Here is a 27,017-nt window from a genome sequence, read left to right as displayed (position 1 = left end):
CACCAGTTTCACATTGCAACTTTGTTGATACTCAAGCTCTAATATAGTTTAGTCTTGACCAGTTCTTCAACTGTTTGTTGTCATTTGTTACCTTCTCCTTCATTCAGAGATAAAGAACAATTTGATTTCATTCCTTCTGTTACATTTTTTTTTTTCAGTTTCCTTCTGCCATCAATTATTTCTGAGAGTCAACACTAGTTCCTCTTTCCATCTCCCTTCATATTCCACCTCTTTCTAGAGTGCATCCACATACCACTCGGTAAATTTTATGGAAACAAACTTACTTCTTTTTCTATGCTATAATGTCTTGGAGAAGAGAGAGAATCTCCAAACTAGAAATCTTTTATATAGTGTGAGAGGGAATAGACTAATATTACTGCCATCTTTGCCTCAGATTTATAAAAATTAACAGTAGAGGAAAATGGTACATTTGAAAAAGTATATTTTATGGTATTTATTCTTAGAGATAACTGGAGAAGCTGAAATAATTTAATACTTAAAAGCTCATAATCTGTTTAGGTGAGATTTCAATGTTGATATAAACTTGATTTCTCTCCTTTATTCTCTAATAAACATAGCTCTGAATATTTGAAAACTTATAATTTAAAATAATGAGGAAACCACTATTTACTTATTATTCATCAGTCTTACAATTAGCTGTTCCTATCTTAAATGCCACTGGAATAATTCACATGATTGCCGATAGCTTGGAATGCCATGTTGCAGTAATATCATTTCCAGTACAGAATGATCCAATTCTGCATTAAAACTTTAAAAGAACTACTATTCATTTCAATTGAGCAAAATAGGCCTGATCCTTTCAGTTTTATTTATGAAAAATAAGATTGTCATTACAAAATTTTAGAGTTAGAGCTATAAAACAATTTAAGTGTGCTGCAATATTTTTTCATATATTTAACTTGATTGTTTCAGAGGGATTATTTTTGTTTTTTTTTCATACAGCTTGATTGAGTCCATCATTTTTTCCCCCTCTGGTTACAAAATGCATTATTTATGTTACCCTAAACCATTTTGCTTTCACTTTAAAATCACTCCCCAAGTCTTTTAATTTGTTTAGTCTTCTCAGAGCTTTGCAGAGCAGGCTTATGGTCTAAAAAGGAATCTAAAGCAATTCCCCTTCAGGGCTTTTGCATTGACTAAAAGAGAGCAATCAAACTTATCAGCTGGAAACAGTCTTTGGCTTCAAGCAAATAGACCAGTTCCTTTGCCACATTTAAACAGTCTTAGTGGGGCAGTCCAGCTTCCCTGCAAAGAAACCACTACCCCAGCACAAAAAAAAAAAATGAGTCTTGAATTCCAACTGGAGTATTCATCTTAAACCAGGACCTGAGGTTTGGATGCTAAGGTCCAAGCAATATGGAACTGAGGTCATGACCAGTATTTTATAGATAATTTATGATAAACCTGCTCATTGAAAGTAATTCTGCTGTTTAGAAAGCCAGAATCTTTCTATTTGAAATGCATGTTATCACAGTAAAAGGAAGGAGGTCTACTGGGATTATAGCCATATTTTTATTCAATATATATTCTATAATGGGATATCAGGATAACGTGGGGACAGAGAATTAAGTTAATTTCTCTGTGAACTTAGTGGCCTTAAAAAAATCATTCTCAATATAATTGAAAGAAAATAATTATAAATGATGGCTTAAGGAAAGTTCATGAAGTCCCTGACAACTAAGAGGGAGGGAAATAAAAACATGAGACGGGAGTGTGGCCACAAAGGAGAAAGGAAGGCATATTCCTCCTCCACAGGTGTGCTAAAGGGATGTATGCAAAATAAAGGAGTCCTACTAATCCATATACATAATACAAATCCTAAGAAAATTTTAAAAAAGGAAAAGATATGTGTATTTTCCTTTATGTACAAAAGGGACTTCTGTAGGAACTATGAAGTTACTCTTGAACAAACATAATGTAGCTTATACAGATTTTGGGTATGCTGGTCATAGAGCATATCGTCATGTCCAACATTGCTTCCAAGAGAGAAGCATATGTTCAGATCTTCAACAAGAATATCACAAAGTAATAGAACAAAAATTAGATCATAAAGTAGAATTAACTACCATATATATGAGGCAAAGTTGTGGCTTTGCTGCCATTCTAATACAAAGTTAGGCAAGTCAATTCATCTTTCTAATTCGGTTTCCTCATAGATAAATTGAGACAGCTTGAATTGAGATGAAAGATTTCCATGGTTTTCAAAGCATCAGTAATTATTGCTTTTTCAATAAATAATAGTGGCTTGTTTATCTGTACTTCAATGACAGCACATAGCATTCTTTTAAGAAACACAAGTTGAAATATACAGAACTGACTGCTTAGACATTGTCTATCTCCTAAATATTAAACATTTAAAAAATAGCAATAGAGCTTTATGTAGTTTCAAATCTGAGAGCATACTGTTAAATAACACCTACTTTAACACACACATACTTTCATTCTTCTGTAATTTCATTTAGTTAGTAATTTAATTCTTGTATGCAAAATAATTAAAAGTTTCCTGGCCACATTTTGTCTTATAAATCTAAAAACAGATAGGCACCATTTAATAATAGCTCACTGGCCACAGATTTTTTGTTTTTATTGCTGTGATTTTGAACACTGAAGTTATTGTTAAAATTTTTAGACATCTGTGATCAGAAAATATTATTTTCAGATGTAAATTGGAAACTATCTATTGAGATTTCTCTATAAAGCCACATGGTAATTTCAACCTTTGTCCTAAGGGAATTTATTTTGAAGTGTCTGTGTTTCTTTTTTTATCATTTTTTCAGTCTCTTGCTTCATTTCCATCCTCTGGGTTTCAAAGTTTCTTTTCGATATTTCCAATTAAGATTGAAGTTTGCTGCATTTTTTTCTTTAATGCTCATATAAAAGATTTTTTGGAACAATGCCATCTTCTTAACCCACAAAGCTGTTGCTGTGAGTAGGCTTGCTCTTAGATAACTTCTTCTGTAACACTGTTCATGATTAATTAGCATTTCTAAAGAAGTAAATGAGTGTCTTGCTTTTCATGTTTTTTGCGAAATGTTTGACATATTGTGAATGTTTGATTTTGCTGTATTGCTCTTAATATATGCTAATACATGCTTACAATGTGATAGAATAGCATAGTGATTAAGCAGGTATAAGAATCTCAGTGAAGTGATTAAACGCTGTTCTTCTTTAATAGTATGGTGACATAATAGCTTGTCTATTATTGATAAAGATACTATAACAATAATCTAAAAATGAAAAAGAAATTGATTAGGTCCCACCCTTCCCTTCAGAAGCTAGAATTCTGGTATTCCTCTACATCTTTAATCTCCAGGAGGATATCTGGATATGCTGAAGTAAATTTTTCAGAAAATTTAAATGTGTTTAAGTTTAATGAACACAGGAATTTTCTCATTTTGTTCATTTTGAAATGAACAAATTTTGAATTTTGTTTATTTCTCACACTACCAATTCCTAGAGAAAAAAAATCCTTTTCATCTTGAATGTAAGGATCATATTTTATCAGGTATTTTCACATTTACATAAAATAGATAAATCCTAATATGAAAAAAAAGAAATAACTCACAACAATATGCTCAATTGATCTTTGACAAAGAAACAAAGACAGTAAAATGGACCAAAGATAGTCTTTTGAACAATGATGTGGAACAACAACTAGTCATTCACCAGCCAAATAAATGAATATACACAGACCTTATGCCCTTCACAAAAACTAACTCAAAGCAGATCATAAACCTAACTATAGAATACAAAACTGTAAAACTAGAAGATAGTGTAGGAGAAAACCTAGATGACCTTGGTATTGGAGATAATTTTTTAGATACCACACCAAAAACGTGATCCATGAAAGAAATACTTGAGCTAAATTTGATGAAAATTAAAAACTTCCGTTCTGGGAAAGACAATGTTAAGAAAATGAGAAGACAACACAGACTGGGAGAAAAGTATTTGCAAAAGACTATGTGATAAAATACTGTTTCAAGGGCAGCCCGGGTGGCTCAGCAGTTTAGCGCCGCCATCCGCCCAGGGCATGATCCTGGAGACCTAGGATCGAGTCCCACGTCAGGTTCCCTGCATGGAGCCTGCTTCTCCCACTGCCTCTCTCTCTCTGTGTGTCTCTCATGAATAAATAAATAAACTCTTAAAAAAAAAAAAAAAAAAAAGCCTGTTTCAAAACATACAGAACACTTAAAGCTCTGCAATAAGGAATAGAACAACCCAATTTAAAAATGGGCAAAAGATCTCTGTACAGACACCTTACTAAAGGAGATATACAGATGGCAAACACATGAAAATATGCTCAACATCACATATCATTAAGGTGCTACAAATTAAAACAAGAATAAAGTACCACTGCACACTTACCTATTGGAATGGCTAAAATCCAAAACACTGACTACATTAAATTCATGAGTAGAAATGTAAAATAGAATAGCCACTTGGAAGACAGTTTGGGAATTTCTTACAAAATTGAACATACTCTTATCATAAGATAGCAATCATGTTCCCTGGTATTTACCCAAATGAGTTGAATTATACTACAAGGAAACCTCTGTAGAGGCTGCCTTTAGGCAACAGGCTTGAGCAATGTAAACTTGATGAAAACAAATGGGCCATAGTGACCACCAAGCTGAATGCAAACAGGCTCATTGAACAACCCACATCGAAATAACCATAGGCCCTAACTAACCAATTACAACCAGGCACAGGTCCAAAGATTACCAAAAAAGAGAAAATCCCATAGGTCTCCATACTCCCTCATTCTGCTCTATAATTGTGGCTACTCACCACCACCTCACTGCAGTCTGTCCTTTGCTGTCCTGCCCTATGCTTCCTTGCAGTTTATTCAGTAAACTTTTATCTCTTTTGTTCTGCCTTGGGCGAATTCTTTCACCGCTGGCTCCCATCCAATCAGAGTGCCCCACAACCTGCATGTGGATATTTATAGCAGCTTTATTCCAAATTGCCAAAACTTGGAAGGACAGGAGATGTCCTTCAGCAAGTAAATCCATAAACTGTGGTATGTCCAAATAAAGGACTGTTATTCAGAGCTAAAAGCAAATGGGCTATCTATCAAGCCATGAAAATACAAGGAGGAACTTTGCATATTATTATGTAAAAGAAGCCAATCTGGAAAGACTGTATACTGTATAATTCCAACTATCTGACATTCTGGAAAAAGCAAAATGATGAAGACAGGAGAATGATTGGTAATTCCCGGGGTTAGTGGAAAGGAAGGAACGAAGAGGTGGAGAGTAGAGGACTTTTGGGCAGTGGAACTAGTTCTATATGACACTAAAAGGCAGATACATTTAATTATACAGAGACTGTATAACACCAATACTAATCCCCTAATGTAATAGGGGTTTGGGATTTTGGATAATGAGGTGTCAATGTGGATTCATTTATTTTAACAAATGTACCCATCTGGATATTGATAGTGAAAGAGGTTATGGTATATGGGAAATCTCTACACTTTTTACTCAGTCTTGCTGTGAACCTAAAACTGCACTATAAATATGATGTGGTCTTAAGAAATATTTGCATAATAAAGAAAATGAGACCTTTATTAACAGGAAATATTTATTGCTGAAATTGAATAGTAGGCTAACATCATGACTTAGCATTCAACAACAAAAAAAACTAATGCTTATTTATTTAAAGATTTTATTTATTTATTTGAGAGAGAAAAAACAGAGGGAGAGGGAGAAGCAGACTCCCCACTGAGCAGAGAGCTGGATGTAGGACTCCATCCTAGAACCCTGAGATCATGACCTTAGCCAAAGGTAGATGTTTAATTGGCTGAGCCACCCAGGTGCCCCCAAAATAATGCTTATTTAAATCTTGTGTTCAGAAATGAAATATTATAGTATTGATTCTGCATACCAGCTATACAAAAGAAAAAATATTACCTTCTAATTATATTTTTATTATGGGTAAATGACATTGATATTTTTTGCTTTACTATCACAGAAAAAAAGGCTTCCTAAAATCTCCTAAATATTAGTACTAATAAGATGGACAACCAAAAATACAATATGAAACATCAACTAAATTAATACACCATTGAAAAGAGTCTTTCTAATCCATATATCTATCTATCTATCTATATATATATATTCAACACTTTACTTGAATTGGATTTTTATTATCCACTCTGTTAGGATATTTAACAATTATGTAAGGAATTAGTCCTTAGCTGAAGAAAATATAAAAAATATATATATGAAGAAAAGAGTAAATTTATTTTTCACCTCTTATTTAGAAATACATTGAGACTTAACAAAAGAGGCATAAAAGTAGTAAATAGTTTCCTCATGAACCCTTCATCTAGTTTACCCAATGTTAGCATCTTATGTAATCATGGTACAAACATCAGGCCAAGTAATTAACATTATTATAATACTATTAACTAAGCTCTAGACCTTACACAAATTTTACCAGGTTCCCAACTCTGAACTAATTTCCAATCAAGAATACTACATTAAATGTATTTGTCATGTTTCCTTAGTCTCTGCTAATCTGTTATAGACTATCTGTTAAAGACTGTCGCTCAGTCTTTTTCCTATCTTTTATAACCTTCATATTTTTCACCAACCCTTGTCTGCTATATTGGAGACTTTTCCTTAATTTAGGTTTGCCTAATAATTTCTCATGATTATATTGATGTTATGCATTTGGTGAAAGAATGACATAGTCATGGTATCATGTTCCTCAGAGTATATTGGATCAGGAGATGCATGATGCCAATATGTCTTATTATTGGTGTTGGTAATATTGATCACTTTGTTAAAGTTGTGTCTGTCAAATTTGTGGATTCTAATGTTACTATTTTCCCCTTTGTAATTAATAATTCTCTTTTGGGGAGATGCTTTGAGACTATAATAACATCCTCATATCTCACCATACTTTGTCTTACTAACTTTAATATCTATCAACAGTTCTTGCTTGCAATAATTAACACTACGTCGTTTGGCAAATGGCAATTTTCTATTTCCATCATTCTTTCTATGTTTATTAATTGGTATTCTATTTTAAGAAAATTATGTATTTTTCTTTTTTTTTAAAAGAATACTTTATTTATTGTGAGAGAGAGAGAGAGAGAGAAATCAAGTGTGGGAAGGGGCAAAAGGAGAGGGAAAAGACTGATGCGGGGCTTGATCCCAGGACTCTGAGATCATGAACTGCGCTGAAGGCAGATGCTTAATTGACTGAGCCACCCAGGTGCCCCGAGAAAAGTATGTATTTTTTATCTATTAATTTACATCACTGTAAACTCAAGGACATTTATTTTATTACATAGGTAAAAAATCAAATATTTTCATTATTTATTTTACTCAAATTGTATAAATCTTGGCCATTAGGAACTTTTTCAAGTTGCTTCTTTTATCCATGTAACATGTCCCCATCACTTTGTGAACTTTCTTGCTTTATAGTATCACAATGGAGAAAGATAATAAATATATGTATGAATAGTAATGCACACTTACATATATATCTGCATTAATTTCTATATTCATCAATTTATACTTTAGCTGTTTATATATATATAATTCATACATGGAAAAAAATAGCCCTCAACTTTTGACCCTACACATACATTCAGAAAATCTATACTGAAGCTACACCTGAACAATATGAAAATATACACATCCAACATATATAATATAAACATACAAATGTATATAATACATTTATTAAATATATTATATGTGATTGTAAAATATTGAAAATAGTCTAAATACCTATATATAAAAGAATATTGAAATGATATTTGAGCTAATAAAAAATGTAAATGAATAAATGAATTATTCACTGGAAGATCCAAATCTTTATCAATTATATGTTTAAATTTATTTTTTTTATTTATTTATTTATTTATTTATTTATTTATTTATTATTTATTCATAGACACAGAGAGAGAGAGGCAGAGACACAGGCAGAGGAGAAGCCAGCCCCATGCAGGGAGCCCGATGTGGGACTCGATCCTGGGTCTCCAGCATCACAGCCCAGGCTGCAGGCAGCACCGAACTGCTGCGCCACCAGGGCTGCCCTAATTATATGTTTATAAATATGAAGCATGAACAGTATTTGTAATGTAAATATGTGTGGGATACAAATATCTATATATACATGCCAATTTATATCACAAAACTGGATATATACCAATATTTTTAATAAAGTAATCCAAATAATTCTGTAAGTAGTTAATGACAAAGATAATATTGGCTTCGTGTGGTATTTTATGTAAATTAAGACTTAGAATGTAAACCTTCAAACATTTAATTTTGTGAGGCTCAGAGAACACATACATTTGGGTTAAAGATTTTATTTATCTATCTATCTATTTATTTAGTTAGTTAGTTAGTTATTTGAGAGAGAGAGCATTAGCATGGGGAGGGGCAGAGGGAGGTGGATAAGCAGGTTCCCGGCTGAGCCGGGAGCTTGAGATCATGACCTGAGCCAAAATCACACATTTAACTAACTGAGCTACCCTGGTGCCCCAAAAGTTAATATTTTATGGGTATATATTGGAATATCTTATAGAAAAAATAGTTTCGGGATCCCTGGGTGGCACAGCGGTTTGGCGCCTGCCTTTGGCCCAGGGCGCGATCCTGGAGACCCAGGATCGAATCCCGTCAGGCTCCCGGTGCATGGAGCCTGCTTCTCCCTCTGCCTATGTCTCTGCCTCTCTCTCTCTCTCTCTCTGTATGACTATCATAAATAAAATAAAATAAAAAAAAAAAGAAAAATTAGTTTCTTTCTCAAACTGTCATCCCGTCATCCCATTTTTTTCTTGCCAGTATTTAAATAATTCCAAAGATGTAGACACACACACTCACATAGAAACAAATATATACATACATGTATATTTTATATACTGTACATACACATATGCACATACATAAAATGAAGTACAGGCATATAAATATATTAGTATATTTTCATAAATATAAATTTACATATATAATATATAGTCTAATATGCATTTACATCCGTGTGTGCATGGGTATATTTACTTGCACATATGAATTGTATCCTACATAAATGGACTATGACTTACTTTCTTAACAATCTAACTTGAAGATCCTTTCCCTTAAGTAAAGTCTTCATATATTTCCTATAGCATTCAGAAAAAATATGATTATTTAATTATTTTTATTATTATTTTAAAAGATTTTATTAATTTATTTGAACAAGAGAGAGAGCACAAGCAGAGGTTGAGGTGCTAAAGGAGAAGGAGAAGCAGCCTCCCTGCTGAACACTGAGCAGGGAGCCCGATCTGGGGCTTGATCCCAGGATCTGTGATCGTGACCTGAGCCGAAGGCAGACACTTAACCAACTGATCCACCCAGGCATCCCTATAATTATTAAATGATTAAGAATCAGTGACTAAGAAGTTATCGCTTTTTATTTCAGATAAGTTGTCTCTGAAATAGAGATCAATATTTAATCTTCTTATTCTTTGTGATTTTTAAACCCAGCATCTCTTTTATCTACTATTGATCATATTCCTAAGTATCCCCAACTATCTGCACATTATCTTCTCTTGTCTCAGTAAACATAGCTCCAAAATTTTTCATTGATGATTTGTTAAAGATACTTCCAATCTTAATTAAAACTTATTAATATATTTTTTCTTTTGAAATGTCATGGATTCTTACACTTGTTTCATATCACTGATTTTTACATTTACTTTTTGCAAACTCCTAATTTCCAGTTTTTCCTTGTCTTTTAATTCCATGTTCATTTCACATTCACATTTGTCAAAAGGCAGGGGAGTGATTCTGCGTTATGAAATAATAGTGTACTGGTTGAGTCAACACACTGGTATAATAAGAGACTCTAAGAGCCAGCATTTATTCTGTATGACCTAACCCTACTCCATATCTGATACAGCTTTGAAACACTCAACTAGAGCCAAGTTGATCAGATTTTCTATTCTCTTTAAATTTGGAACAGAGAGATATTTATTGTTGTATTTGGGTCACACTAATTTAAGTTATTCTCAATCTTTGTGCATAAGGATAACCAGGGAACATGTTAAAATGCAGATTCTGGTCTATAATATAAGGACACAGTTTTGTCTTTTCTATAAGCAAGCACTCAGGTGGTATAGATGCTGCTGGTAGCTGGGATACATTTAGCATAGCAAGGATATTCATTAGAGAGAATGTCAGTGAAATTCTGTGCTGATGCTCTTGAGTTTCTAGATTTCTGCCTTCTCATTTCTTTACATAGCCCACTGTCTTTTCAATGAATTCAATTTTTCTTCGTGTTAATGAAAGTTAAGCTACTGTGATTACAACCGAAAAAACAAAAACTAACAAATAAGTGCTTTGTGTTTACCTTGGTGCAGTAGATGTCCACAAAGAGTTTCATTTAATTCTCCTCCGTTTTTTAGGTCATAGATCAATAAATGAATTAACAGGGAACTTGCAACTCCTGTTTCCAGAAAGCATCGTCTCTGTTGTTGACAGGTACTATTAATACCAGAGGGTCTGTTAGATTAAGGTAAACCAATTTCTTTCTCTTTCTATGTGATTAGCTGCATGTAACCTCAATTTCTCTGGTAGTTGTGGTCTCTTTACTTAATGGTGTTTCATAATGGTATTTGAGTTTTTGAGATTTATTTTATGTATTTATTTTTTAAAGATTTTATTTTATTTATTCATGAGAGACACAGAGACAGAGACAGGCAGAGACACACAGGCAGAAGGAGAAGCAGGCTCCATGCAGGGAGCCCAATGTGGGACTTGATCCTGGGACTCTGGGATCATCCCCTGAGCTGAAGGCAGATGCTCAACTGCTAAGTCACCCAGGCATTCAGTGTTTTGAGATTTAAATGAGTATCAGGTATTCAAGTACATTGTAAGATGACATATTTCTCTATGAAGGAAAATGAAGAATATATAAATGATAAGATCCTAATGTGTAAATCAGAGTCTTTTCTTCCCTGCTTGAGCTTAGAAAGGTAAAATTTTGATATAATTTTTAGCTCTTTCATAGAAAAATATTTATAAAAGATACATAGTTTTTAGTTGTAGAATAATTTGTATCTAGTGGAAAGAAAAGCCTCTGGGTTATTGTAATAATAATAATATAATAATAATAATAATAATAATAATAATAATAATAATAATAGGGGTGTCTGGGTGGTTCAGTTGGTTGAGTGCCTGACTCTTGATTTTGGCCCAGGTCATGATCTTAGGGTCATGGAATCAAGCCCTGCATTGAACTCCACACTCTGTCTCCCTCTTGCTTCTACCCTGACCCCCACACTCACTCTCTCTTTCTCTCTCTCTCAAATAATCTTTTTTTAAAGATTTTATTTATTCATGAGAGACAGAGAGAGACAGAGAGAGAGAGAGAGAGGCAGAGACACAGGCAGAGGGAGAAGTAGGCTCCATGCAGGGAGCCTGATGTGGGACTCGATCCTGGGTCTCCAGGATCAGGCCCTGGGCTGTAGGTAGCACTAAACCGCTGAGCCACCCCAGCTGCCCTCAAATAAATAATCTTAAAAAAATAATAACTCAAAGCATAAATGAAATAAGCATTTATATTTGTATATTTTATTTATATTTAAAATATAATGCCTACATCTGGGAAATTTGCAAGACACACAGAAAACAACCTACTGTAACTTACAATGAAATATTGCTTTTAAAGTATTCTTGCATTCTAATTTTTTGAGTCATGATTCAGCAAGAATTAGAAGAATAACACACAAGTACATTAAATGTTTGATCTGTGGTGAATACCTTCCTGCTTTTGCTATCAGAAATTCTGTCATCTTTATAGCCAAAGTATTACCCTAACTTTCCTTAAGTATCACACTCCACAACTGCCTTTCCACATGTGGTTCTGATGGAATTGCCCCAATTGCTAGCAATTTGAGGGGCCATCCCTGACTGGCCTGATAGACCTAAAATGCTTGGTTCAGGGTTAGGGTACTGATTCAATAGAGGCCAGTGAGATTTGCTCCTAAGATCTGTTTTCTGTTGAGGGAAGAGAAGAGGTCTCTTTGTTGCAAACATTTGGAAAACTTTAAAAAATATGGATGTGTAAGTTCACTGCAGACCAACAAAGACTGAATCTAAGGCGCTGTACATTCTATACATTACGTTAGGTAAATGCATAGAATCCTTAAATGAGTTTAATGAGCATTCCAGGTGCACTCACTGCTTTATGGTGCAGATTTACTATTAGTATCGTGGAGAACATGGGTGTGAAGGCAACAGAGAGGAAGTCAGAACCAAAATGTAGAGAGAAATCTAGTCTTGATGACACAATTTAAATCCATGTCTGAAATCAAAAAATTATTCCCAAAGACTTTTTCAGTGCTTTGCAATCATTTCTTTTTTGGCATAAATCAGTTCAAGTTAGTTTTCTGTCACTTTCAGCAGAAGTAGAACTGAAAATATGGTCAATAAGGAATATTTTAAGTACTTTTAACTTTTTCATATTTTATCACTGTTCTCCTACAATCTGTTTTGTATCCTCTTAAAATATTAATGTCGATTTCAATAAATAACACTGTAAAAATAAAAGGAATAGGGTCACCACATATATTCCTATGATCTCAGCACGTCTGTGCAAGTGAAGGTGTTCTGAGTCCAAGAATGGCTACCCACAGAAAGTCTAATTCTGTCCCTCCTTCCAAGTCACACAAAACAAACATTTTTGCTTATTTTGACTATTTCTCAGATGAATAATAAAAATAAGTACTACAAAGGAAGAAATGTTAAAATGGATTCCAGTCAGTGCCCTGAATAAGATTATGAGATTTATAGCAGTATTATTTCTCAATGAACTGGTAAGATGTTTATGATAGACTCATAGCAACCATAAATGGCCTCTCCATATGACAAATAATTTTCATATATCATATACATTTCAACAAACAAAAAGAAGATTGCAACTAGACCAACCACATTATGGGACCTAATAATAAGATTTGTCAAAATGCGATTGAATGAGTGTTTGATTGAAATAATCCAATTCTAAAATTAACAACTGAATTCTGACTTTTCTCTCTCTTATGAGCTCCGTATCATTATTTCATGGCCATGATACTTCTCTGTGACAAAAACACCAGATCATCTGAGAGATAGATGTATCTTCATGAAAATAAAAAAAAATAAAAATGTGTTATGCAAAATCCTTCCTCAGGCCCAATATATTCTTCCAATTTGATCCAGAATCTGAGGTGAAATTTAAATTTCACTAATTTCTGTATAATGAACGATTCCATTTTTTAAATAAAAATTTCTCAGGACGCCTAGGTGGCTCAGTCAGTTAAGCATCTGCCTTCGGCTCAGGTCATGATCACAGGGTCTTAGGATCAAGCTCTGTGGTGGTGGGGGGTGGGGTGGGGTGTCTCTGTTCAGGAGGGAAGTCTGCTTCTCCCCCAGCCTGTGCCCCTCCACCCTACTCATTCTCTCTCTCTCTCAAATAAATAAAATCTTTTAAAATAAATAAATAAAAATTCCTCATTTTCAATTGATTCTCATATTTATAACAGTGATTATAATATATCTACAATATTTAACCATTACAACACTGTCCATGGTTATCTATATATATAATAACTTGGCTTCAAGAGATCGATGATATCTTCTTCTGTGTCAGTTATCCATTCCTGCATAATAGTTCCAATAGTTTGTAGTTTAGAACAAGGAATGTATTCTTTCTTGTGATTTTGTGGGACAGAAATTCACATGGTGCTCTGCTGGGCAGTTCTGTTCCACATGATAACAGAGGTTATTCTCTCAGCTGCATTCGACAGATGACTGAAGTGAACTAGACTAGAAATACATAAAGTACACACCCACCTTGTGCAAAGTCTACCCAACTATGGCATTGGCACCAAGCCAGGATTGTATCATGTAAATCAGGTGGAGTTGAGAGGGGCTTCCTTAGGGACAATTTCTCAGTTTAGCGATTCTTATTCCAGAACTAAAAAAATGGGGTGCTTGGGTGGCTCAGTTGGTTAAGCATCTGACTGTTGATTTCAGCTCAGGTTATGACATCAGGATTGTGAGATCAAGCCAGGTGTTTTGTCTCCACACAGGGCATGGAGTCTGCTTAAGATTCTCTATATCCTTCTGTCCTATGTTCCCTATGTTCCTCATTCATATAATAATAATAATAATAATAATAATAATAATGTTACCTGAGGTTTTTCTAATTCTGAATACATGTGTACAAAAACCAAAAATAAAAATCTTTCTTCTTACCTTACAACCCAAAATACAATGATGAGTCAGGAACAGAAAAACAAACAAACAAAATCCCAACTCACAGAAACTCCAAAATGGTGGGAAATAGAAGCACATAGCAGCCATTAGTCCATGGAATTTTATGCTTCTTTGTTTTTCTTTTTTTCCAAATTTAAATTCAATTTGCCAACATATAGTATAATATCCCCTTATCCCATCAAGCACCCTTCTTAGTGCTGGTCACTCAGTTACCCCATCCCCCACCAGCAATCCTCAGTTTGTTTCCCAGAGTCCAGAGTCTCTCATGGTTTGTGTCCTCTCTGATTTTTTACTCACCCAGTTTCCCCTCTTTTCCTTATGGCCCCTATCACCATTTCTTATATCCCACATATGAGTCCAACCACAAGTTACCTGTCTTTGTTTGTTTTTGTTTTTTTAGACATGTTATATATTTATTTGAGAGCGCGAGAGCGAGCACCAGCTTGGGAGAGAGGGAGAAGCAGGATCCCAACCTAGCAGGGAGCCTGACCTGGGGTTCCAACTCAGGACCCTGAGATCATAATCTGAGCTGAAGGCAGATGCTCAACCTTCTAAGCCACCGAGGCGCCCCTCCATGGAAGTTTTGAAATCTAATCATGTATATTTTGCTAGAGAATCTTGCTTCTGGAAGAGAAAATGTTCTTTAGTTAAGGCCTAGTTTCACTCCCTGGGAGTATTTTTGAAGTATTTTAGCATTACCCTTCTAAGAGCTTCTCTCTGCCTTTTGAGTTTGCTCCTTCTTGATGAAAAATAGCCTGTGTTTACAACTGAATAGCTTTCTTAGCTACTTAACTACACTGTCCTTAAAAAGAGGAGGCCTATATTTCTCTTTTCTTTTACAATGCCTTGCCCCTTTTATTTCAGGCTGTTGATTCTTTCACCAATACAGTTCTCTTAAAAACACTGTTGGTTTTAATAAGTAACACTGAAATGGACTCATCACCTCCAAAGACTCATTCATAATTCCACCTGAGATAGACATCCAGGTAAGGCTGCTATGGGATGATGCCCCTTAAGACTCTTAGAATCCATTTGATTTAGCTGCAAGGGATTGTAAAGCACTACTTTAAATCTTTCAAAGATTGTAATAAGAAACTTGCAGCCCAAGCTTGTCATTACCCTGAAGCCACATTTTACTGGAAATACTATGTACTGATATTTATCTTAATGCTATTTCTCACTTGGAGAAACTTTTTTTTTTTTTTTTTGGTCAGGAGTAGTAGGATGAGAAAGGATTGTATTTTCTAACTTAGCAAATATTGAATTTGAAATATTTCCTCCAAAGTCTGCTGGAAAACTGAACAGCCCCTTCTTTAGTTCATCTCTTTTTCTTTATGATATATCACAGGGAGCAAGTAAAAACCAACTGGCACTTTGAACATTATGCCTTAAAATAAGTTGACTTAGCTTTCCGATGTATTAGGTATATTTTCTATCAATACATGTAACACAATCAACAGTCTTGCCAGTTTTTCTATCAAAACATAACTTGCCTGCTTTTTTTAGACTCCAATATCAGTTTTTTCACCGATTTCTGTTGCTACTGATAATCTTCTTGCTGGACTTTGCTTACTGCTTGATCCCAGAGCCAGTACCACAGAGATTAGGTTTTTGTTAGAGCAGCTATTACTTTAAATGGAAGAGGAGCTAAATTCACCTCCTGAGGAAACTGGTTGAATACAGAAAGATGGGGAAAACACCGATAAAAGCTGTCTTTGCAGTCTATCTACCACAAGACCTATATCTACATGGCATCTCTCTTGAATTTGGCAATATGTCAAAAGATGAGGTTGTGTGACTGAAAACTAAAACCCAGGTATTTGGTAAGTCATGGGTGTTGGGAATGCAAAGATCATGGAGGATTTTTTTCTTGTATGATGTTGAATATTTTTAGTATATTGCACTTGTATAACAGTTACCATTTTCTCTGTATTTGTTCCTCTAGTTAACTTTTATTTTATTTATTTTTAAAGATTTTTATTTATTTATTCATGAGAGACCCTGAGAAAGAGGCAGAAACATAGGCATAGGAAGAAGCAGGCTCCCTGTGGGGAGTCTGATGTGGGACTCGATCCTGGGACTCTGGGATCACACTCTGAGTCAAAGGCAGATGATCAACCACTGAGCCACCTTGGTGTGAAGACTTAACGGAAGTGGTTTTTGGATAGATAAAAGTTGTTCAGGCTGTGTAAAGAAATATCTTTCTTTTGAAATGTTGCTGATTGTATTGTGATATCTATATCAGTCTCATTTACACTAATTAGCATGAATCCATATCTTGAAGTCCAGATAAATGCTGATTGGGAAGCAATATACACAGTACTAAAAACAGATGTGATTTTGAATACCACTTTCTGTCTTCTATGAATGTTGCATTACTCAGCTTACTCAATATGATGGCAACAGTTTATTGACAAGTTTGTTTTCTTTAAAAATTAAACATACCATTTGACTTGTAGCTTAATAACGTAGCTATTGAATAAAATCAAGTATTTATATTGGAAAAGGGAAACCCACCCACAACTGCAACTTACAGGGCCATCCCTGAGAAGCAAACTGATCTTCCTTTATAAAAGTTTATTTTAACTCTATAATGTTAACAATCCATAAAAATGCATGAAAGTATTTTATATGGAAATTGGTTTAAATAGTGAAAAGGGAAATCTATAAATTTATAACATTTCTGTAATGAAATTTCAAAAATAGCTTACATTTTAGATGCATATTTGAAACATGAATTTATTTTAAAATAACATATTAAGAGCCTAAGCATGTATTTTTTATGAATATATGTTGACAACACGTTAAACTAGTTTGTCAAAATTTCAGAATATATTTTTCCCATGGCAGAGTTGAAATGTTGAATCTAATACTATCATTTTTGTGCCCAAACAACCTATTAAAAAGGTCAAAACAGAAGCTATCTGTTGGAGTTTTATTGCTTTGCAAATTTACCATGATTTTTCAGTGTATCTATTTCTTAATAGGAAGTGACAGCATGGCAAAGGAAGTAATTTCAGCACATTTTCGTGGTATCAGTTGCACATACTATTATTTGTGAACCTTCTAATGATTTAAGAACTACTTTATGACAATGATTTCTTCAATTTTTTACTGAATTTCTCTCTTGATGATTCATGAGCTTTTTTTTAATGGTATACTCATCATATGTATTTTTTTAAATCCTAGTATTTTAAGCATTCTATGCATTATTAGAGATCTAAGTAAATTCCCTAAGGTCATTCATTTTCTTTTGGATACTCTTTTTTTCTAATCTCTTGATTTAGTAACTGGTTCAAACAGCAAACTTTGGGAATCTCTGGGTGGCTCAGCACTTTAGCCCCTGCCTTCGTCCCAGGGTGTGATCCTGGAGTCCCTAGATTGAGTCCCACATCAGGCTCCCTGCATGGAGCCTGCTTCTTCCTCTGTCAGTGTCTCTGCCTCTCTCTTTCTATATCTCTCATGAATAAATAAATAAAACCTTAAAAAAAAAACAGCAAAATTTTGGGACTGTAATGGGTCCATGGTAATGTAGTCAACATATGTGTCTTATCAGCTCTGAAAGAGCTTGTATATGGTGTGATTCAAATATAAGGCATTCTGTAAAATGCAAAACTATGGATGTAGTAAAAGGATGAATGATTGCCAGAGATTTGGAAGGAGGGATGGATAAAAAGTGGAGCATAAGAAATTTTAGGGAAGTGAGACCATTCTATAGGATACTATAATGATGGATACATGTCATTATACATGCATCAAAACCCATAGACTGCATATCACCAAGAGTGAAGCCTAAGGTAACTATGAATTGTGAGGGATAACGATGTGTCAATATCAGTTCATTACCAGTAACAAATGTATCAATCACTTTGATGCCTCCTCACCTGTATGAGAGGAGGACTACATGAAAATTCTGTACTTTCCACTCAATTTTTGTGTGAAACCAAAAATCCTCCTCCCCAAATAAAGTCATCAAAAAAAATGAAATGCAGAAACAGAGAGCTCTGGTAATAATAATATGAAATCTTGCCACTCTGGCTAAAAAATTAAAACCTAGACTCAGGTGTTCATAAATGAATGCAGTAAATATTTTACACTTTTGTAGTTTTCAATGTAAACTTAAAAAGCAATTGAAGCAGAGATATTCTTGGCTGACAATACTTATCTCAATGCCTAATAGGTCCCTTAATGGTAGGGGTCACACAGACAGAAGAACAACTTGTATTCTGACTTCTAGTAGGTAAAACCAGTGGATAAGCCATGGAATACTGGAAGTCTCTATAGGAGATCTATCCTTTAGACACACTAAACATTTATCCCCTGAAGTGCAGCCACATACTTTACTTGTGTATTTTTTTACTTGTATATTTTTTAAACGCTAATATCTCCAGAATCAGCACCAACAGTTGTGTAGTTTCACTATAAGAATTTCTAATTATAACTATTAAAACATGTTAACTTAAATAACGTGCATAAATATTGTAATACTATATCACACATTAATATATATGTAATATATATGTAATATTATCTTACACAACACTATTGAGAAAGAAAACAAGAGAAGTCATGTCATTTATATTATCATTTGTAAAATCCTTACTTCTCCTGATTTGCCTTTGCATATTAAAAGTTACCATTATCATTTCAAATGTTAAATCATTTTATTACAATATGCAAGTCGATAGTTCACCAAGACTAGGGTTCCAGGAGCACCAAGGGATAGCTGAATGGCTCCACCTCCTGGCACAAGATCAGAACCTCAGATTGAAATTTCATGTGTTTGTTACAACAACGTCAGGAATTCAAACTTAGTTTTGTGTCCTAAAACATTAACATTTCTCCTTACTTCTTTTCTCCCACATATGCAAGTACACAAAGCTTATTTCTTAGAGATTAATTATTGAAACCTAGGTAGTAATTGCAATCAAAGCAATATGTTTTCACATTTAAATTATCTTAGGTTGCTAAGCACTTTTGACTCCAAACCCCAATGATTTAGTCACTAATGAGGATTGTTTTCTCTCCGAGGACTGTAAGCTTAAGTATGTCTTTATGTAGCTGATTTTTCCCCCTTCTATCTTAAAGCTCATTAATTAGAAGCTGACTTTCCCCAGTTGCAGCTTTTTAATGTGCTGCTTTAGAAGAGCTTTCTCTGCTTAACATTAAAATGTCACTGGATCCAAACAGCTTTTACTTTCTCTTAAACAAAGCATTTTCATAGCAACTCCAATAACACAGTAAGCAGAGAACTAAAAGAATAAATCAGTTCTGTTTCTGAATTCCGTATTCAGCTTACATTTTAAAAGCTTCTTTTAAAAAAGCAAAGAAAATAATTTTGCAATTATTTTTCTTATTAGAATCAAGATGGTATATGCTCTGAGTAAGGTGCACCCTTAACTCTCAAATGACCAGTAGCTACAAAATTTTGGCATGTAATTTCCATAACTGTTCATTTAAGTAGGCAACAACCCCTGATGAGTGCTTCCCATCTCCATAGATCATCATCTCTTCTATTTTATTTAGTATATATTAAGCATACTTATTTGGGGGACGTTAGGTACAAATAGACATACGCTTATGTTCATAGCCAGATACCACTGACATCATGGGTTCCTGCCACCTTTTATTTCATCCCCATTTCCTATTTCTAGTCTCTTCTGTTTTAGGCAACCTCATAAAATGTTTGATATGTACCCTTGTATGCTTTCATATCTGTAAAATATGTAGTGTTGTTTTATGTGCACCTATTTTAAATATTTCTAAGCACAGTATTTTTTTTGCAATATATCCGTGTTATACATGTATATTTATTTCGTTTTTTACAGGTTTTATTTATTTATTCATGAGAGACAAACAGAGAGAGGCAGAAACATAGGCAGAGGGGGAAGCAGGATTCCCACAGGGAGTCGGATGTGGGACTCGATCCCACACCCTGGGATATCGCCCTGAGTGGAAGGCAGACACAACCATTGTGCCACCCAGGCATCCCACATGTATATTATACCATTCCATCCTCTGCATAAGCATCCTTCACATTTGACTTCTGTGTTCTTCAGTTTTGGATATAATTCTTTTGTACAATTCTCACACACACACATACACTCACAAACCCTCTGTAATAACTGTTCATAAACATGTTCCCTTATTGGATGTCTATGAGCATTTTTCTGTGGTCCATATTCAAGAGTGTTTCATTCATTCCCACAGTTTGAGCATTGTCAATTTCAATAAGCTTTGCTCTCCAGAATGACAGCAGTAAGCTATATTCACATGAGTAGTGCATTGGGTCCATAGCTAGAATGCTTATTATTATCCAGACTTTAATTCTGTGCTAAATTCATGGTTGTATTAAAATACACATTTCTTTCTTTTTTAAATACATATTTCTAATTACTGAGCACCTCTTTAGATTGATGCAGTAATTTGGGTCCTTTCTCTTAAGTCACCTGCTTGTAATTTTGGTTTACTCTTCTAATGAGCTATAAGCTTGAGGGAATTCCTAGTGTTTTCTTAGTTTCAGTTCTTTGATATTATTAGATACTTGAAATATTTTTTTCTCAATTGGTCATCTTTGTTATCTCCGTTCCAGATTTTGCTCTTTTAATTCCTTTTTTAAAAATGAAATATGTCAATTTTTCATGATACAGTGTTTTCTTTATAAAGGTTTTCTTCTGTATCATATTTCTAATATCTTTGCAGTATTCATTTCTTATTTAGGTTTTGAATTAATCTGAAATTCACCTTAATAAGTTGCTCTGTGTGGACCCAGAATTTACAGAGTAAATTTCTCAAAGCACAAGTTAGAAAGATAATTCTATTGCTATTGCTATAGAGGGTCTGGGACTGGACAGACCCTCCATAGCGAGAATTGATTATTTATATTCTAAAAGATATCATTAATTTATCAAAAAATCTTACCTGGGCTGCAGTAGCATTTTGAGAAAAATTGAGGTAACTATTGTTTTTGGAACTGGAAACTGAGACAAGTTTAAAATAATAATAATATTGATAATAATAATAATAATAACATAAGAATAGTACTTAAAAACTGTTTCAAGTTTTTGTAATTAAAAAAATAAGTGCTCTTGCTGGTTGCTCACATTGTGCAATTTCCTAGTTATAAATATCTTAGCCATTAGAGTTAAAATTACAGGCAATATCAATGCAAGACATTATGTTGTCTGTGCAGTTATCTTCTAACCACATCTATTTTGCAATAGTAGTTATTTGAGGTATACATGTATAAGATGGCAGTTCCCATCTTTACCTACCTAATATGGATTTGAGATAGAAGTATTTGATAAATATTTAGTGGAGAGCATATTTCAATTGGAAAAATACAAAAGGAGATCATAGATAGTATAAGAGAATGTAATATTATTGATATATATGAACATAAGTGACATGTTTGTTAAATTGATTTAGACATTGCCACTCTAAGCCTTTTGTAGAGCTCAAGGCTATCGGGGAAACTAAAGGCATTTGACTCCAGGTATATGAGAACTAGACTGTTAGTCTATAAGAAAAAATTTACATGAGACCACTTAAAACCTCACAGCAAAATAATTTTTTATTTAGTTATTCATATGTTTATTCATCCATTCAACATTTTTTTAAATTAAAAATATAAGATGCCAGAGATTTCTCTAGATATTAGTGATACAGAATTTTATTAACACATGTAATTAGTTTTACAAACCATATATCTTTTTTAAAAATTTTATTCTTTTATTCATGAGAGACACAACACACACACACACACAGAGAGAGAGAGAGAGAGAGAGAGAGAGAGGCAGAGACACAGGCAGAGGGAGAAGCAGGCTCCATGCAGGGAGCCTGACATGGGACTCAATCCTGCGTCTCCAGGATCATGCCCTGGGCTGAAGCAGCGCTACACTGCTGATCCACCGGGCTGCCCCCATGTATCTTTTAGTATGGGAGAAATGGACAAAGATACACATGAATAGTCATATATCATATGTCGATAAATGCAATAAGTAAACATAAAATTGAGGAGTACTGGTTTGAGGAATGGAATCAACTCAATTGGAAGATGATTTAAAAGCAAAGAAACAGACTGTGAGAATATTTGAGAGAAGAATATTCTAGGTAGGAGGAAAGGTTCATGGAAATATTCTGGTGTGGAGCACGCTTGGCATATTTGAAGCAATACGGGTGGAATGGAGAGAGCAAAGAAGAGAACGCAACAGATGAAGACAAAGAATTCCAAAGTCCAGATTTGACCATCCTACTTCATTTATCTCAATCCCAAGGCAGACCAGATCAGCTGCCTCTCCATAGCAAAAATGGATTCAAAGGACTCTATAAATTTGTAGTTCCTTCTTTTCTTCTTGTGATAAGGTTTATATCCAATCTCCATATACCTTGTTGCCATTTGGAGAGAAGCCATAGAGAAGAAAAAAGCTTAAAAAATTTACTACTAGCCTTTAGTATTTAGACTGAGTCTCCAGTGCTTAAATAATTGGTTCACACTATTGGTTCCTACCGATTTAACAAAATTAGGTCTTTCTCACTATACAGCAGATGAAGAGAAAGTGAGAAACAGAAGACTACTTTTCCTTTCTTTCCCTTCTTTTCCATCCCCTGCCTTTAAAAATAAAGCCATTCACATTCTTTGCAAAAACGAATGCAGGTGTATCTGTATGACCCTTGAAAATGTTCACTGATAAATCCTTCAGCTTTAGTTGGAATCACAATCCTAGTTGCTAAAATATACAAATATTAAAAGGTTTACCTGTTAATTTTTGATAGTTAATACATTTTGGAATCAATCCCATCTTTGCCTTAGATTCAGGTTCAAAACTTGATAGGAATAAAGGATGGTGTTGGAGTAAAACTGTTTAATAACTCAAAATTGGCAAATGAGATTTGATCTTTACTGAGACCAAAGACTTTATTACTAATCCAGCAGCCATTTGCAATGTAGGATTCTCAACTGGTCCACTTGATAGTTGATCCAAAAAAGCTTGGCTCCCATGCAGACATTTTATCAACCTTCAGAAAAAAGGCCAGTGAATTGAGAATTAATACCTAGTCTTAATCTCTTTACCCTTCTCTAGCTGAATAGTAGAATTTACACTGCAACTCAGGGAAAGATGAAGCAAAAATGCAACCATCAAAGTCAGAGGAATCAAGTTTCAACAAAAAGAACATCTTTAGCTCTGATGCCTATTGCTGAACTAGACAATGGTCAAAAAGGTAGTCCTGGAATGAGTAGGTCTAGGCAGAGTGGCTATATGGGAAAAGGGAATGCAAAGAAAAAAGAATATTTGCAATAATCTAAGAGGATAAGATTTCTTCTATCCCATCCATAATGAAGTAAAAAGATGAAGACAGGAAAGAATGTACCCTCATTGGCTGAGTATTCTCATGAAGAGTGTGCTACTTGGAAGATATTACAAACTGGCAAGTCTCAATAAGGCAGGCTTCACATTGAGCATTGCAGGACCACACCTACTAGTGAATCTGGCCAGCGTGTGTTAGGGCTGAAAACTCCCTTCCCTTGTGGAATTTATGTAGGAAATGGTTGAATATTTATTCAAAATATTGTACCTGTATAAAATATTAAAAGACAAGTTATTTTGGGATGCCTGGGTGGCTCAGCGGTTGAGTGTCTGCCTTTGGCTCAGGGTGTGTTCCCTGCATAGGGGACCAAGTCCCACATTAGGCTTCCTGCAGGGGCCCTGCTTCTCCCTCTGCCTGTGTCTCTGCCTCTCTCTGTGTGTCTCTCATGAATAAATAAATAAAATCTTTAAAAATAAATAAATAAAAATAAAAGACAAGTTATCTTCCCCCATGCAAATTCAAATGTGAATTTACATTTAAGTTAATGGATTATCAATCCCAAAGTATTTGCATTTTCATTCTCATTTTTATTTGTTCAATGAGATTTTTTTTCCAAGTTAAAAGAATGTAAGGCATTATTAAGTATTAATTTACTGAGTTATAAAGAGGGAGTATGATAAAACACATTTATTTTCATTTTATGACCACAGTAAATTGTGTCATTGATCATATGCCCCTCTTTGCCTCCATTGCTAAACCTAATAAAGATAAATTTGTGGCTTAACTAAAGCAAGAGTAAAACAAAGCAAAGCAAAATTACAGCGTATTTTTCTGTACTAATCTCATTCCAAATTAGTTTTCTTTTTCCTCCTTTTCCTGATTTTATAATGTCTTTGTCCCAATTTGCAAAACAGTATTTAATAAAAAACCTCCAATTATGTTTAGACTGCTGGACAGATTACTAGGTGAAGAGATTGAGAGAGAGGTCTTTCAAGTCATATTGAATCAGCAGCGATTCAGGTTTAAGGTCAAGCTCAAGAAGGATCTTTAAAATTATTTTAGAAAAAAATGTTTTTCCTAAGGTAAAGATGCCTAAGAAGAGGTTTATTGAATATGTTCACAAGTTCTCTGCCAGAGTAACTTATTTAATTCAAGTCCCAAATTAAAACTGATTGATGGTCCAAATGTAAAGTCCTTTATCTGATTAATTAGCACCGTAGTTAGTTTTTACATTAATTAAAAACAGTTTATATTTAGAGCAAGAAAAGATGAGTACAGATGAATTTTTTTCCCTCAGACTATGAGGAGATTTTAATATTAACAACAATATGCAAAAGTTAGTGATTTCTTCAATATTACATTTATAGCTAAGCAAACATTTCCATTGTTTACTCTGTAATGTTACCACTGACAGCCTTGTAAGATAGGCTGATTTATCATATTTCTGTATCTTAATCCTTCCAATATAATTTTGGAAATGTCAGTATTTGAGTTAATTTTAAGAAGAGTGTATAATGCCAATTTCCGCCTTTCCTCTAAGACAAAACTTTTTCTAAGATATGAGGCAATCTAATTATTTCCAGTTCAAAACTTGCACTTTTTTCTGTCTTCTGAAAACCTTGAAAATATGTTTTTTTTTTTTTTAAATGTCTTAACATTGGTCATTATCATGGAACAAAATGTAGATTTCATCAACATGAATAAGTGAATAGATGGTATTTGATATGTTAATGAACAAATAATACAGGCAGATTTACAAAATAACCACTATCTTACTTTCAATCATATTTTACAAATAAGTGCCTGAGTAATTATTTTTTTAAGGTTTCCCTTGTATGTCTGCAATATAAAAATGCCTGTAAGCTAAGAGATTTGGACAGTTCATATGAAGGGGCCAAGTCTTTCCTGTGATCAGTATTTTGTAAGGCTACATAATCCTTTTTTATTCTGCTGCCGACATATACTATATCACAGCAGAATCCACCTCTACCCTCCCCCTTTAAGATGATTTCTCTCTTTTTTTTTCTTTTCGATTCTCTTCTCACATCCCTAGGTCTTGCTCTTTTTTTTTTTTTTAAGATTTTATTTATTTATTCATGAGAGACACAGAGAGAGAGGCAGAGACACAGGCAGAGGGAGAAGCAGGCTCCACATGAGGAGACTGATGCAGGATTCGATCCCAGGACACCAGGATTAGGACTCAAGTCAAAGGCAGATGCTCAACCACTGACCCACCCAGGTGCCCTGGGATCTTGCTCTTAATGCATTGACAGTTCAAGTTGGATGACTGAAAATAACTAAGATTTACAATGTTATTGGTGCTGTGAACAATGTTCTAGGTGCTGTTATAATATAGTCCTCACAACAACTTTATGAGAATGGTACAACTATTATCCACCTTTTTCAAGTGAGGAAATGGAAGCACAGAGAAACTGAGTAACTTTCAAAAGACTCCAGAAATCTGGTTCAGGTCTAAGGCAAAATACTCTTTTATTGTATCATGTCTCTTTGATTTCTGAGATTATATATATAATACATAGAATATATAACTTTGCTGCACATGCCACTACTTCACCTCTATTTATATAAAGATTAAATAATGGCATAAGCAGTGAAGTTATCGGCTTCAAATCAGACCAAAGTATTTATAGAGAAGATACACACCAAAGGTAGAAAATGAGTAAGACTATACCTAAGGAAGTAAAAAAAGTAAAATCTAGTTGTTCAAAATTACTAAAACATGCATGGTATAATAAGAACATTTAATCTCCTGGTTATATGCATCCCACCTATGTTTATTCTCTTCCTGTGCTTTATTCATCACATTTTAATCCCTCTGTTTCTTCTATACTCAGATCCTTTCAACAAAGTGAATTTGCCTAACTTTGAAGTCTTTGGCATAAAGATTTTTCATTGCTTGTGGCTAAAGGAGTTATAGAAACCAGGCAACTGTCTCTATGAGGAGACCTGAAGTAATTAAAAATGTCTCCAAACATAACAGTGTTAGAAGCCAAAAAACACTAAAAAAAAAAAAAAAAAAAAAAAAAAAGAAGCCAAAAAACATGTATGTAATTCTAGCAATGATTAGTCTCTCAAGGACACTAGCCATGGCTTTTTGCTAAACTTAAATGTAGTGATACTCATTGTCAACCATTTAGTAAATATTTGATGAATACCTTACATTTACTTAGCTGTCTTCTGGTGATAATAACATACTAATTTAAGCTCCAAAGATATTGCTAATGATGATTTACTTGAGAAGTGAGATGGCTGGTGACACCATGTGTAGTACTTACGGATCTTGGCTCACACACCTCAGTGGGTACAGTGCAAGTTTAAAAAGAAATCTATATTTTAAGGCCTTGCCTAAGTGTTTTATAGAAAACAGAGCCTAGGGATCCCTGGGTGGCGCAGCGGTTTGGCGCC

Source organism: Canis lupus, chromosome 22 (genome assembly GCF_011100685.1).
Source record: "Canis lupus familiaris isolate Mischka breed German Shepherd chromosome 22, alternate assembly UU_Cfam_GSD_1.0, whole genome shotgun sequence".
NCBI classification, from domain to species: Eukaryota; Metazoa; Chordata; class Mammalia; order Carnivora; family Canidae; genus Canis; species Canis lupus.
The sequence above is the reverse complement of the archived record's forward strand: the minus strand, read 5'-3'. Positions refer to the sequence as shown.